Source organism: Carassius auratus, unplaced genomic scaffold (genome assembly GCF_003368295.1).
Source record: "Carassius auratus strain Wakin unplaced genomic scaffold, ASM336829v1 scaf_tig00216981, whole genome shotgun sequence".
Lineage (NCBI taxonomy): Eukaryota > Metazoa > Chordata > Actinopteri > Cypriniformes > Cyprinidae > Carassius > Carassius auratus.
The window spans coordinates 293-15,865 of NW_020528833.1; the positions used below are offsets into that span (position 1 = coordinate 293).

Here is a 15,573-nt window from a genome sequence, read left to right on the forward strand (position 1 = left end):
TCCACTGCAGATTACAAGAAAGTACAGATTTAGGGATGCTCTTTTTAGTCTAATGCCATCTTTAAAATGCAAGGCAGCAGAGAAGCCTAAGTGTAAAAGTGTGTAAAGAGTAAAGTGTTTAAAGACACCTTAAAGCGATTTGTGAATTGCTATTGGAATAGTGAAAAGCTTTGTTTATTTACTGCAAGACGCATTTCCAGTAAATAAGTGATTTTGGCTTATTAAGAGCAATTTAGTATTTTCAGATTTTAGGGATGTTGGTGGCTCTTTTATATTAATGAAACTAATTTGTTGAAGACGAGTGGCCGTTATATGCAGAAGAATGAGCCAGACTGATTGTAAGTTTCCTAAAACAATCCCTAGCTAAAAGCCAGTGCGGCCTCATGGACATCAGCGAAAGGAAAGTAGTTTCACAGAACGAGCAAGACGTTATATTTTGACTAAAGTTACAAAGTCAAACTGTTTTTCGTGTTTGAAAATATATAAAGACCAGAAACTTGCTTTAAGAAAGTAAACGGGGTCCATTTTGATTTCATGCTGACTTTCACATTTTTCTAATCTGCATATTTGAAATAAGCCTCATGGATGCTTAGGTTCTGATGAACATCATTAATTTCAAATAATAACTTTGTAGGAGCAATGGCACCCCTACCTCATTAAGGTACTACAATTAGGCCCAATTAGTGCCATTACCTAATCAAGCAGTTCTAGGTTAATTTCCTTAATTAGTGATGTAAATCGACAAATTTACTAAGCAGTAATTTGCATAATGAATAGATACCCTTATCTCAACAGCTTTCTCTTAATTTCTTTTTCCTTGTCTTTCCTTTCCTACCTTGCCATTTCCCTGAAGAATAAGGAAAATCACGCCCTTCTCACCCTTGAGTGGTCGTGCGTCCCTCGCTCACCCTCCGTGAAGATTTGTCCTCGTACAGACTGCAAAAGAGTGCGAGTCGTCTTGACAGAGGAGCGGGAGAGGGGCAGAAAGAAAAGGGGGTGGGGAAGACTCAAACGTACGCATCAATTTGTACAGTCTTCTGCTGCACCCCGTTTTCTGCGCCGATTTTAGGGGAGCGGCTGGGAAAACTGCGTTATTTGCGAAGCCGCAACAATGTAAATCTGTCCGTGCATCGAGTTCCCTGTATGTTTGAACGCGTGTAGGTCAATGTACAGTACGAACGGCAGCAGGAGAGAAAAAGAAAGGGAGATACGCATCGCTGGATATTATAGGTAAGAAGAGGAGAAAATGGATGCTTATATTTGACTCTTTGGCCATTCTCAGATGGTTCCCCCTTCCTCGCACTCCCGTCTTTGTGCTTTACTGATATGCATAGATTGGGCTGATATAATTTTGCAAATCGGGGTGCGTAACCACGCAGGATTCGAGTGCTAACATTCCACGTAGCTCGACAAGAATGCCATTCGCCATTCTGATCCCAAATCTTCCTCATATGAGAAGGAAAGGAGTGGGTGGGGGTTATTCGCGACCCTTTCTCCTCGTCTTGTCAGGATTGAATGTGCAGTGCATTGTCTGAGAACTGTAATCCAGAGGTCGTCCAGTTAGTACAGTAGAGCACTGCCTCTGCATGCGTATCAATAACAAGCAGCAGAAGAATGGAAGAAAGGAACGCTGCGGTGCGTGGCCGAGCGAAGATGCACGTTCGGGTGTCTAACTCACCCTACCTTTTTGGCATTGTGCTTTTACTTGCAAAAGAATTAAAAAACAAAGCTAATTCCAACTATATTTGTGCGTTATATGTATGAGAAGGGGACAGATTGTGTGATGTTGTGTGTGGCAAGCCATTTAAACATTTATTTCTTAAAACTAACATACTTTATATAATATTTTTTAAAATATTTAGTTTAACTAGTACTTTTTTATTTTAGCATTACTAGTAATCCAGTGTTGTGAACAGTATATTTTCTGTTTTATTAGTACTACATTCTAGTATTTATCCATTACATGCTAGTATTTATCTCAGCATTGAAAAGTAACTATTCCCATTCTTACTAGTAACAAATTGCTTAATTTATTATTATTATTTTTTAACATTAATTATGTGCTTAAATATTCACTTATATTGGGGTTGTTTCTAGTATGTATTGCAGTTGTTGCTGTTATGTTATTTTTACTAGTAACTATACTAATTAGGTAATAATATGTATTTCACATCCTTCATAATGTTCAAATAGTCATAAACATTTAACCAAAATTTTCTAGTACTACCTGAATAGAAACTAGTACCTACTTATTAGACCCTAGTGTATAATCAATCTATTACTTGTAAGATTTTTTTTTTTAAATTGAACTGTGAAGTAGCCATTCTTGCTACTCATTACTCAGAAATATTAAAAAAGTTGCAGCTAGTGAGAAAAGAAATCAGACTAAATTCTGTTACTGATAAAATGGCTGAAAAACTAAATTCGGCTTTTGTATTAGATGATATGATAAATATTCTAATTATATCTTAATTTAAAATGCATAATTTCAGCAAATGCATTAAGCAAAATATTACTAATGCATGTTTATTCAAAGCAATAAAATACCATAAATATCTTTGGAAAAAGTGCATAGTGTTTAAAATGTTTATAAACTGAATAAAATTAAGTTGCTTAAACAATTATAAACAAAACCGCATTGTGTATGTATGCATTGTTTAATACAAGTCAATCACACAGTACATTTTTCATTTAAAAACATGAGATTCAGTGGGATGGGGAGAAACCCACCATAAAGTCTCAAAACATTAAAAGGAAAAAAGTTGAACTTGCTTTAAAGGGGTCATATGATGGTGCTAAAAAGAACATTATTTGGTGTACTGAAATGTCTTTATGCGGTTTAAGGTTAAAAAAACACATTATTTTCCACATAGTTTATGTTATTGTTTCTCCTTTATGCCCCACCTTTCTAGCTATCTAATGAATTGTGATTGGCCGAATACCTCACGTGTGTGATGGAAATGGAGCAACGAGACAAAAACATTAAAACCCATTATAAATGACATAATTACAGATTATAATGACTTATACTGTCTTTTTACGCATTGCGTTGTACCATGTCTGCATTTGTGATCAGAGAAGCGAAAAACAAATGCTACTCTACACTGCCCAAAACTCACATTTGAATCATTAGTGGCAAATCCTTTCAATGTGAAAACATACTTACAGTCTGTGAGTCAGAACAGCCAGCATTGCAGTCTGCTCTCTCTTCTGAGAGACAGAAATCACATCATATGACCCCTTTAAATTTACATGGTTTTCTAACAAAGCTGCCTGATGCACACTTAAGATTTTAATGCACTGTTTTTGCTTACAAATGTGGATTTTTATTTTAAATTAGTTGATTATTATAAATTCTAATTTTTATTTACAGTCCTACTAAATTCTAATCTTATTTGTATTACTACTAGTAAAACTTATAGCTATATTTGCATATACTTATGTGCTTACATTAATACTAGTATTAATCTTATAAATGGGTACTAGTAAAACTGAAAGCAAGCAAATATTGAAATAAGTAATAATAGTTACAATTGGGATATGTAGTCAGAAATAGGGTTGGTATTGTTTTTTGTATAAATACTGCATTCACGGGTTTTCTGTACCCAACTCTAGTCAGAAGAGAATAGTTGATATCTAAACTACAGCAAGATTAAATGACAAAAATTTGCCATTTGTTATCAGGAACAACAGACTAACTTGTACCAGTAACTTTACAATTTGTCTTGTGGCTAGTAGAAAAATAATAGTAGTAGTATCTAATAAAAAGTTAGTAAACTAAAAAAAATACTAGTCACTAATAATTATTAATATTTAACAAATAAGTACTAATAACATCAAAATAGATACTAGTTAAAAAAAATAAATGTTTAAACTGCTTGCCATATGTTGTGTGCCTTTATGTATATACTGTACTGTAATGAAGGTATTACTGATTCCTTAGATGCATGTGTTTGCAGTGGGAGAGTGCAAGGCTTTTGGTATGCATGGAGCTTGGCCAAGATTTTGGTAATGGACTCCTGATGAATGAAGGTTCACCTGTAGACAGAGTGCTGGAATTTTTTGTTGTTTGTCATTTGGATATATTATCTTGTGCACAACATAATTTGATCACAAATATGTTGATTTTACATTTATATGATCCGCACAAGGTGCAGTCTTTGTGTTTAGCACTAGAATTAATTCTTGTTTTACAAATGAGTATTTTTGAAATTGTGGTATGTTTTTCTCTTGTGTTCAGTGCTTTGGGTGTAAATGTACATTTTGCAGTTTTGAAGGCTGCGCTAAATACACTCACTCACTTCAGAGTCTGTTAGTGTGCTATATATAGTCTCATTCACAATAAATGAAGTGTGTGTGTGTGTGTGTGTGTGTGTGTGTGTGTGTGTGTGTGTGTGTGTGTGTGTGTAAAAGAGAGAGAGAAAGGGTAGAGGCTGATTTGAAATACCGGAGTGACTTACTTAACCTCCCACCAACACTGTGTATCTTTTTGTCTCCATCTAATAAATTCTCTCTCTCTCTTTTCTCTCTCTCTCTCTTTTCTCTCTCTCTCTCTCTCTCTCTCTATCTCTCTATCTCAAACAAGTGGGAGTTGTCAGCTTGTTTTCTCATGAAAAAATTTAGTGTCTCTTGTAGTTATGTTTAGAATATGGGTCATGTATTCAAAATGCTGACATATGCCTCAGAATTTGAAAAACGATTTACTACGACTGTGATGAGGTTAATTAGCAATGTTATTGTATGTCAGATCATTCTTGCATCGTTGTTAAGCGACTGGGTTTGAATTAGACCAATATTGTCAGATTATAATTGTATTATTATTCAAGAAAAATATCTGTCCTCAAAATTAAAATTAAATGCTGTCAGTGAAGCAGGCTAGAAACAAGAGAATAGAAAAAATTAAAAAAATATATATATATATATATATCTCCTTTGAGTTAAAATATACTCTCTGATAGTGGTAAGGATTTCTGCACAGAGAAAATCTCGACAGTTTCTGTAATATGTAATATATTATGGGTCCCACTTTATATTAGGTGGCCTTAACTACTATTTACTTACATAAAAAAATAAGTACAATGTACTTATTGTGTTCATATTGTATTGTAAAACACCTTTGCTGCTATTGAGGTGGGATGGGGTAAGGTTAGGGAGAGGGTTGGAGGTATGGGTAAGTTTAAGGTTGGGTTAAGGTGTAAAGTATGGGTCAACAGTGTAATTAATTATAAATGTAATTACAGAAATTAAATACAGATGTAATTACATGCAGGTTTTTATTAAATATAAGTACAATGTAAAAACATGTATGTACAGAAAAGTACTAAATTATTAATTAAAATGTAAGTACATAGTAGTTAAGGCCACTTAATATAAAGTGGGTACAATGGAAACTTTTTCTTATTGCATAGTGTAAATCATGTATTTTTAAGTATTTATGTACAAACATGAGTTTATTTTAATATTAAGTATGTAGTTTTGTGCATGTTACATGTAGAGTGTTGTCTGTATGTTGATCTTTTGGTGTAAGCAGTGCCTCTCCCTATGTTGGCTGCAGTGGATGGTTTTTCCAGAACTCCATTCAACATTGATGACTGAAGCTCAGCTTCAGAGTACCACAAACCCTCTGAAGTACCATGCAGTCCACACAAAAATATTTTACTAACTGTACAGCAGTTACTGTATAGCATTATTGTTCCCCAACTCTGTTCCTGCAAAGAGTTTAATGTTTTAGTGTCTGTGCTGTAGACATTGTGCTGATTACAGATTGTTTAATCACAAATGTAATTGATTATAATTTTGCACTTAAAGTAGACCAATCTCATCACCCCTTAATATTACAATAGAAGGAATTAAATAAACAATTTACCTTTTCCTGGTAGCATTGATAGATTTTAATTATCTGATAACAAACAGAAAAACAAGTATTATATTTATTATACTAATGCTATGGTAAAGTTTTACTTTGACTTCAGTGGTATTCACTCTGTTCCTCCAGGTCTTAAAAGATTTAATGCTATGGTAGGCAGCCTGTAGGCTAACCGTCCTGATTGTGGTCACACTCCCACTTTCTGTAATGGCTGACTGGAAGGAATGGACCACATATTCTAGTGAGAACTAGTCATGAAGACCCGAACCAACAAAGAATCGGTGAGGGCATTACCGCATACTGAGAACAGAATAAAAGGTAGACCATGTGTAGATATATGTCTTTAAATCAGTCAGAACCATTTAAAGTGCTCTTGTATCTGTTATTAAAAAGTATTTTGATATCCATAGTAGATCGTACCATTTATTAAAATAGTATTTTTCTACTGAGTATTTCAAGAACATACTTTTAGTTCCTAATCCTTTTCTGTCAATATATCTCTTTTTGTCTTGTGCTGTAATTTTGTCATGCTGTCTTTCTTTCTCTTTCTTATGTTTGTATTTGCCCTCCCTCGGTTATATTGGGCATGGCCACAGATGCCCGCTCGCAGTGGACGCAGGAGAGGGGGCAGTGAAGAAAGGAGGGGTAGACGTCCGCACCACAGCCCCTCCCGAACAGAGCGCAATGAAAGGCAAACGGTAAGATAACAGTATTGTATTTTCCTCCTCCTGTCTTTAATTCCCTTAATGAATTTTTTATGATCTTCTCTGTTGTCCTAGTTTCTTCATCTTTGATAACCTCATCCTTGGTCCACCTCTTTTATTTTTGTTCTTATTTCTGTCAATGAATTCTTTCATGTCTCATAGAGTTTGGATTACCTTATACTGAATGTTCATGATCAGTCTTTTTCAAAGCATCCCACACTAATGTGCATTTACAGTATGTGTTGTGTTTTATGAAATTCTCTTGGCTGTTTTGCATTCACTTGTGGACTTATGGGTTTGTGAGCAAATTTTTGTTTGTTTTCTTTTGTTGTTTTTTTAAACTAAATATAAAAATGTAGCTGCCTCACATCATGATTAAAAATTATAATATTAAGCAGAGAACTGCCGGAGAGGAATTGGCTGTTGGACGTTTCAGCCGGCAATCTCAAGGCCATGATTCATCAGAAAGTGAAGGAGAGGAGCATGTGCCACCCCCCAAAAGACAGAAAGTCCAGGTACTGGTAACATTTTAGGAACACTGAATAAAATTCCATAAGATTGAAATTTTTTATAAATATAATATTTGATTTTGCCGCTAGGACTCCTCCAATCCCCAGCCCCACCCCTTTCAACTAACACTCCAACTTCAGCTCCACCTCCAACGTCAAGCAACAGTCAATCAAGAGAAAGTGACAATGAGGATGGCCAATCACAAGGCAGTCGGAGCTCAGCTGGAGGAAGCTTAGCCAATAGTAGCAGCAGCATAAGCAGTGGACGGGACATTGACCAGGACAATCGATCGTCTTCTCCAAGTCTCTCTGCTTCCCCCTTGGCCAGTTTGGATTCTGAATCTGAATCTCCAGATTCCCCAAAGCAGGGTGATAAAAACAAAGATGGAGGGACATCAAAATGTGTAGCAGAGGATCAGAGAGGCTCAGGGAGAGGTGAGGATGGCACACCAGAGGACCAGAGGGACAGTGAGGGAGGAACGGAGGGAGATTTATCTTCCTTAAAGTCCTCATCATCCCTCTATACATCTCATCGTGGAATGGTGGACAATGCAAGTGATGCAAGTAGCAACAGGAAGTCATACTTTCCCCTAGATTCCAAACTTCCAAACAAAGTGGAGTATACAGGTCCTGGTGGTCCTGAGACTCTACACACCTGCAGTCGCATCCCTTCTAAAACAAGCACTCAGTGTGGGAAACCTGGGGTGGGAGGAGCTGAATATTCCCATGGGAATTCAAATATGAGCCATGGACCAACACTCCCACCTCCACCTGCCCTGAAACCTCTAGAGGTGGGGCAGAATGTTCCAGGTGGGGAAAGTAAAGCAGACAAGCCAGAGAAAGGTGATAAGTCTGTTCCACCCTCCTTGCTTCCACAAGCTAGTACCGTTCCCCAGCAACCTCCTCCTCCCAACACTCACCATTACAACCCCACCAGCTGGTCAGGGGGACCTCCTTCTAGTTGTCCTGGCAACTGGGGATATGTGCGTTACCCAGGTAACCACCACACACATCCAAGCCAGCAGCCCCCAGTGCAGCAACAGCTGCCCTCTGTGTACAATCCTCCTTCGTCCACCCGACACTCCTCCCACCCACCTTACTTGTCTCACTTCATCCCCATCCACACAAAGAGTTCCTGCCCAGGTATAGCACTGCAGCTGAGCGAGAGAGGGGTGGGAGGGAATTTGGCAACAGAGACTTCCCTGTAAATAATAGCAGTAGCAATGCAAACAGCAGCAGCGGTAGCATCTGTGGTAGCATTTCTGGTGGTGGAGGACCCAACTCTAATGTGGGCCGGGATTTTGGGAACTCACTACTTGGACAGAACAGAGATTATAGTGCAAACCGGGATGGACCAGTAGGACCACAGAGTGGTCGGGAATATGGACCAGGCTTTAGAGATCGGGAACGAGGAACTGGGAGGGAGTTTCCTTTGCAAAACCAGCAGCTTCAAGTACAAGGCAAAGAGTTTGGAACTGAAAGCACTGGAGGGGGTGGATTTAATCCAAGAGACAAGGAGAGTAAGTGGGTAGATTTAGCAGTTCAAGCTAGGGAGGCAGGGATTAACAGTTATGTTGGTAATGCCAACCAAGCACCTGTAGGAGCCCCATCATCTGCTTTAGCGTCAGCGACCATGGTGAACCGTGACCCAAGCAATTCACCACAAAACAGCTCTGGTCATCCTCCCTTTTCCTCTACAAATTCCATCCCCACAAGCAGAGACTATCCCTCTCCAATAGATGCAAATGTGCAGCAGACACTACAAGTACAGGCTCCCCAAACCCCCTCCAATACTGCAGACCTTCCTCCCCCTCCACACTATTTAAGAGAGTACCCTCCTCCAGGGTCAAACGATCCTTACCTACCCCCTGGATCAACCTCTTCTTCTGTCCCACTTTCTGGTGTGCCAAGGGAGTTCCCGAGTCCACCTGGACTGGCCCCAAATCTTACTCGGGAGTATCCTGGAGGACCTCCACTTCCACATCACCCTCACTATCCTGGCCAGACAGCCTCGTCTATGCAGCACAGAGACAGAGAGAGGGAAAAGGACAACATTACATCTACTCTTCATGCAAATCGCAATCACCCTCAATCCCTTTCTCCTACATCAAGTGGTTCTGGACCTTGTCATCCAAACTCTACTTCTTATCCCCTCCCCCTGCCCCTCCACCACCCTCCACTAGTTCACATTGTCAGCCAACATCCATTACATCTTTCCAGGCAATCATGCTCGACAGCGGTCCATATTCTTCATCGAATAGGACTCCACCAACACCACTCTCTCCTATTTCCAGTCCCTCAACCAATCCTATGGGAGGGTTTTCTCCTTTTCCTTCAACCTCTGCTCCTCTGTACCACTTCCTGCATCAGGTGTATCCCACCTCTTGTTCATCAGGTTGCAGGCCTACTCCTTACCTTGGCACTTTAAGCACTCATACTCCTTTCAGTAGCTCTTACCATGGCAACAGTAACCATGGAAATAGCAACACTAATGGCAATGCTCCCAACAACAGCAATAGCACTAGCACCCCATCATTATTGCACTCTCCTTCAAAAAACTAAGGTACAACCAACACTCAATAATCCCAGTCTTAACAACACTGCTTCAACCCCCAGCACATCTGTTGGAGTAGATGGTCGCTTTGATTTAACTTCTGGCTCAGTGCCACCACCTGTCATCAAGGAGGAGCCAGTAGAGGAGAGGGAGGAGTTGGAGAGCCCTCCTCCAGTTCTCCTAAGTCCTTCACCAGAACCAAAACCTGTTGACATTCCAATTCATGCCAGCCAATCAGCTCGGGTAAGACTAGGTGTTTCACTAAAATGAAACCTAATAAAGCATTCATAAATGGGTGAATTAACAGTACAAACAGATCATGCAATTGATATTAAAAATAGAGATGCACAATATAATGGTGTCATGTTATTGGTTGATATATCATTTAATATCATATTATTGCCTGACAGCGTTCTACATAACTGTGTGTTGTTCAGCCATACTTTCTCAATGTTTTGAATGAAAGTTTAACTAGCTTACTATGGTTGTGTAAAATAAATTAAAGTAAATCTTTACAACATCACTTTTATATTGGCTATTGGTCAGGTGTGTGGGAACAGGTTTTGACATGTACAGAAACCAATAATCAATTGTCGGAAACGCAATGGATGAGAGAGATAACTTGTGCTAACTGATATAACACACAACTTGGCTCCACGTGAAATGTGTTGTTTTTGGATAGTATTGACATGTTTGATGATGTTCACCTAATGGAAAAGATAAAACTTCTTTGGTTTCAGGTTCCACAGGGTTCTTGACCGGGGTAGTGGGAACTCTTGTGCCCGTAGTGATGTTCTGTTTGTTCCACTTGATGTTCCAAGCTTTGGAAGAAGAGAAACGAGGCCATAGAGCGTGCTCGTAGAGAGGTCGAACAGCGAGCGAGAGACCTGCGAGAGAAAGAGCCGGGAACGAGAGAGAGAAAAGGAGAGAGAGAGAGACCTGGACAGACATCTTCAGGTAAGAGACAGCAAGAGCTTGTTAGTAGCATTGCAAAAATTATTTCCTTAATCTCAGTTTTCTTTAGTTTAGTTAGTTTAGTTTTTCTGTAGTTGCTAGATTCTTTACATATTACTTGTCAGATTTTTAATTAACATGTTTCTCTTTGTAGCAGAAGGACAGTGGCACAAGTGCAGGATTAGGAGCTACAGCCACACGCCAGGCCTCTTCACTTTACTTTCCTCCTTCATCCTCCATCCTTCTAGACCCTTCATCTTCCTCATCCTCTGTGAACCCATCCCACCCAGCAGCCCATCCACAGCACCACCCTGCCCACCATGCCTCACACCCCCACTCCATTTCACCCCTCTCATCCTCTGGCATCACTCTCTCTCTCATTCCATTCCTCATTCTCTTCTCCTTCCTTCCATGGCAGGGGGCTCTCCAGTGTTGGAGGCCCTCAGGGTGCTCTTGGCATTGGGCTTGGGGGTCCATACTTGGGGCCTGATACCCAGCCCTCAGAACCCTGAGTGAGTATGCCCGACCTCATGCCATGTCTCCATTGGGTGCTGCCAGCCGTGCACAGTTTCACCATCCCCACCTTCACCACCACCACCCTCATCCGCATGCACATGCACATGCACATGCACATGCACATGCACATGCACATGCTAACCCTCATCCGCATGTGCATCCTTCATTTTTCCTGTCCCAATTCCAAAACCCAGCTCTCGCCCATCCCCACCACCTTCCAGCCGATGCTGCCACGGCTGCTGCAATTCTGGGCTTCTTGTATGGGGGTGGACTGGAGGCAGGCCCTACTCATCCAGGGCCTGGTCCCGGGCCTGGTGGGTTGGCTGGGGTGGGGTTTGGAGGAGTGGGATTCCCTCATGCTGTAGCTGCTCAAAGAGAGCGCATGAAGCCAGGATTTGAGTTTAAGAGCGAGGAGCGTGTCTATACAGCTGGAGCCTTAGCTGACCCAGCAATAGCTTTGTCACATGCACACTCGCACACACACTCACACTCCTTGCTGTTGGGTGGTGGGGCTGGAGGTGGAGCTACTGGTAATGAGGTTGCCCTTTATGGTACTCCACCTCCTGCACCGCCCCCTCAAGATTTGGCTGCAACAGCTAGGAATCCAAATCCTATTCCTCCATCTCTGTCAATCCCACCCACCTCCTCTATTCTCCCAGCCACACTCCCCATCAACCAGGCTTCTGCAGGAGCCCCAGTGACACCAGCAGCCCCCGCCCCTCCCCCTCAACCTCCTCCCCCACCTCCTCCTCTTCCAACAGCCTCATCTCTTCATCACTCCTCTCCACATTCTACATTTCCAAATACACACCCTTCTTGTCAGCCCCCAACGCTACCAACTCAGGCTACGCCCTCTGAACGATATCCCACCCCCATTCGCACTCCTCCCAGCACCGAACGTGCTAGGAGCGTGGAGAGGGAAAGGGAGAGAGTGGTGCCTGCCACAGAGAGGGAGCGAGAGAGGGATAGGGAAAGGGAAAGGGCAGGGACAGGTGGAGGAGCAGCAGGAGGAGGTACAGCAGCGGCAGGAGGCACAGGAGGAGGAGATTCTCTTGGCCGGCTACAGATGCTGAACGTGACTCCTCATCACCACCAACATTCACATATTCACTCTCACTTACATCTGCACCAGCAGGACACAGGTATTCACCATACCCACATTACTCTCTCACACTTTACACAGTACACTGTATTACAGCATAAAAAAGTCAACAAATTAAAAATATCATTCTGATAAAGATGACATGAAAAAATAACATAAGATTTTAACTGTACAAATTTAACAAATTTAATTAAAAATGGTATTTTCAACTTTTTTCACCTTATAAAAACTGTTACTACAACAAAATAATCAAACTGCTTAATTTGTACTCCTTTTAGATACAATTAACCAGATGACAAATTTGTTAATCTATATTTTATACTTAGTCTTTTTCATAAATTAAGTATTTAGTGACAATTAAAGGGATGGCTCACCCAAAAAATTTCATTTATTCACCCTCACATTCCAGATCTATATTGCTTTCTTTCTTTTGTGAAGCACAAAAGAAGCTATCTCACAACTAAATAATAACTAAATTAAATAAAAACTCTCTTGTAAGCAGCCATAAAAATACCACTTCTGTAACAATTTTAGCAACCTTAACAATACTGTCACTTGGAAATAAGACAGGCTATAGAAGTAAAATCTGTTGCAAAGCACTGTTCTTGTACAAAATAAATTTTACCTACAGTGCCACTGGGAAACTGTGCTACTCTTATTAAATTTCCCACTTTTGTTTTGTTACGTATTTGGGTGGCAGCCGCGGGAGGGGTACACCCCCTGATGGATCCGCTGGCATCAGGGTCTCCCCTGGCCCGCCTGCCATACCCAGGGGCTGCTCTTGGGCCTCCCATCCTGGCACACTCCCTCACTGACAGCGAGGTGCTTCGACAGCAGCTCTTTGGTAAGAGGTGTAATGATGTTCCGTTGCGATATATTTCATCGTTCTATGTGTAACATGATTTCTGCACTTGTTTGCATGTTGTATACAGGTGGTCATTTTCGTGAAATGCCACAGTCCTCGTCTCTGGGTGGGTCCATCTCTGCAGCACACCAGCTCCAGGCGATGCAGCAGGCTCAGAGTGCCGAGATTCAGTTCCAGAGACTTGCCCTGGAACAGCAGTGGATCCACCACCATCACTCCCTCACCCAGGACGAGTACTACAGGTGAGTGCAAACATGTATACTGCACATAAATTGAATGCACAACATTAGATTTATATATATTAAGATGTACTGTTAAACCCAGTATTAGTATCACTGATGTTGTTTATTTCAAGAAGAGAAAATCCCATTCTTTTTTTCTTTGTAGAGAAATTGATTTTTAACAGTAAACCTCTCAAGACAGACCTATCCTAACTTCTGACAATAAGCAATTCTGTGGAAGCCACAAGTTAAACCTCTAACTCTAGCTTGCTATATTCTTTTTATTATAATAAAAAACTTGTGCATGTACTGTGGTAAGCTAACTGAGACTTATAGCACTTGCATATCATTGCTCTCTTTATTGTATTGATTTAGATTGCTTCCATTGTCCTAATTTGTAAGTTGCTTTGAATAAAAGCGCCTGCTAATTGTAAATGTAAAGAGAGATCCTTCTTGCATTCACCAATTAGAGATATCTCTGTTACCATGGGAAGGAGAACTGTGCAAAAGGGGATCAGCAGGGAACTCCCATTCCCATAAAGTATTTCAAATAATGTAATCGAGTCTCGTTATTCTATAAAACAGCTTACATAATATTTTGCATTAAACGTATCATATTCTTAAAAGTATAGAAGTACCTTTTGCACCTTTTTTCTTCTCCTTTTTTAGTATGTGATTTATGTCGGAGCTGGATGGTTTGGTTTATGGCTTGTAATGACTTTTTTGAAATCCCTGTGGAGAAAACGAATGGGGAAAAGTTGGTGGTTGCTGTTCTGTAGCAATACCTCTATGTAAATATACATTTTTATCTGAGGCTAAAATAAGTAATTACTGACATTTATCATTGTTTTTGAAAGGCTCAATTTTTAACATTATTTATAAAGAATTATTCAATATTAACACGTAAGGACAATATTTTTGTCAGTTTTATTATTATAATCAGTATTAAAATCATCAATGCTGTAAGAATGAATTGCTCATACCTACACAACATAAAATTTAACATCTACAGTGCAGTATTTTTGTCCTTTCGTCTTTGACCTTTGCCCTCCATTGCAGCCACCTAAAGAAAGAGAGTGACAAAACGCTGTAATAAACACAGAGGACATGAAGACAAGAAAATGAAGAAGGGATGAAATGCAAATAAAAAAGAAACAATCATTTCTAAATTCAGCACTGAATGACAACAAATCTGGATAGTGGTTTGGATGTTACATCAGAAGACATATCAGTCTGAACTAACTTAAATACAGGTGCAACAAATAATGTGTATATTCCAAAAAAGGTGAGATTTATAACTTTGGCATACAGCCTAGACACTGTGGCACTGAACAGTTATTCCCAAACGTCCTGGAAGATTCCTTTTATTGTGTTATTTCAAACACCAGACAGAGGAGTTCAGTCTATGTACACAACATAATGCCAGAGAGAATGTCTAAGAATCAAGTTCACTTTTATGTCTTTGCATGTAGCTAGATATAAAAAGCCCAATGGGCTAAAACTCTTGTTCTTTTTTTTTCTGTTTGTATGTTTTTGGAAAACTTTACCACTCTGAAAGAGTTTATGAAAGGGTGCATGAGATGAACAGCTTACCTTCTTAATGTTCCTTTAATGTGTTCTTATTAAAATTATTAATGTTGTTTGTTTGTTAATAATTATATGATTATATAAACATTTTTTATTTTATTTTGTTTTACATTTTCATGGTACCACTGTTAATTTTTTAATTTTTTATGTTGAATTAACTACCTTGAGGTGGTGTGGGGGGGGGGATATGGGGTATGGGTGCAAGAAAAAAAAAATAATGAAAGCGAAATACCTGGAAATAAAAAAACATTTTTTTCTGTAGTCTTTATGTGTGTTGTTTACTGTTTTCTACTGTATCTGTGCCTATATGAGTCATGTATGTCTACCAATTACTGTCAAAGTGACGACAAAAATTATCTGAACTTTCACTAAATTATTAGATTTTCTGTTTATTCATAATGAAAACAACATTTTGCCTCTTCCAGAATTGAAATTATGTCCCCTGATATCATTGAAGTATAGCTGTCTCATTTAATATTGTAAAATTGTCTAAACAAGCGCTGTTTTTTGATGATGCAAACCCAATGTGTAGTTTCCTCTTCCTGTTTTGTAAATGATGGGGAGCTGCAAACTGTTTGAATGCAAGCCACAGAGAATCCAGAAATTGTAGTAAAAGAACAGGCCTTTCAGGACAGAGTATCCAAAGAATATTGCATCCCTTAGGACACTTTTGTCTTTCTTCTTTCTTTCACTGT

At 39.7% G+C, this 15,573-nt stretch overlaps 1 pseudogene; it reads left to right on the forward strand.

The window, feature by feature from the left end:
* Positions 1-927: 927 nt before the first annotated feature.
* On the forward strand, positions 928-15,097 carry LOC113099607 (atrophin-1-like; annotated as a pseudogene).
* Positions 15,098-15,573: the final 476 nt, after the last annotated feature.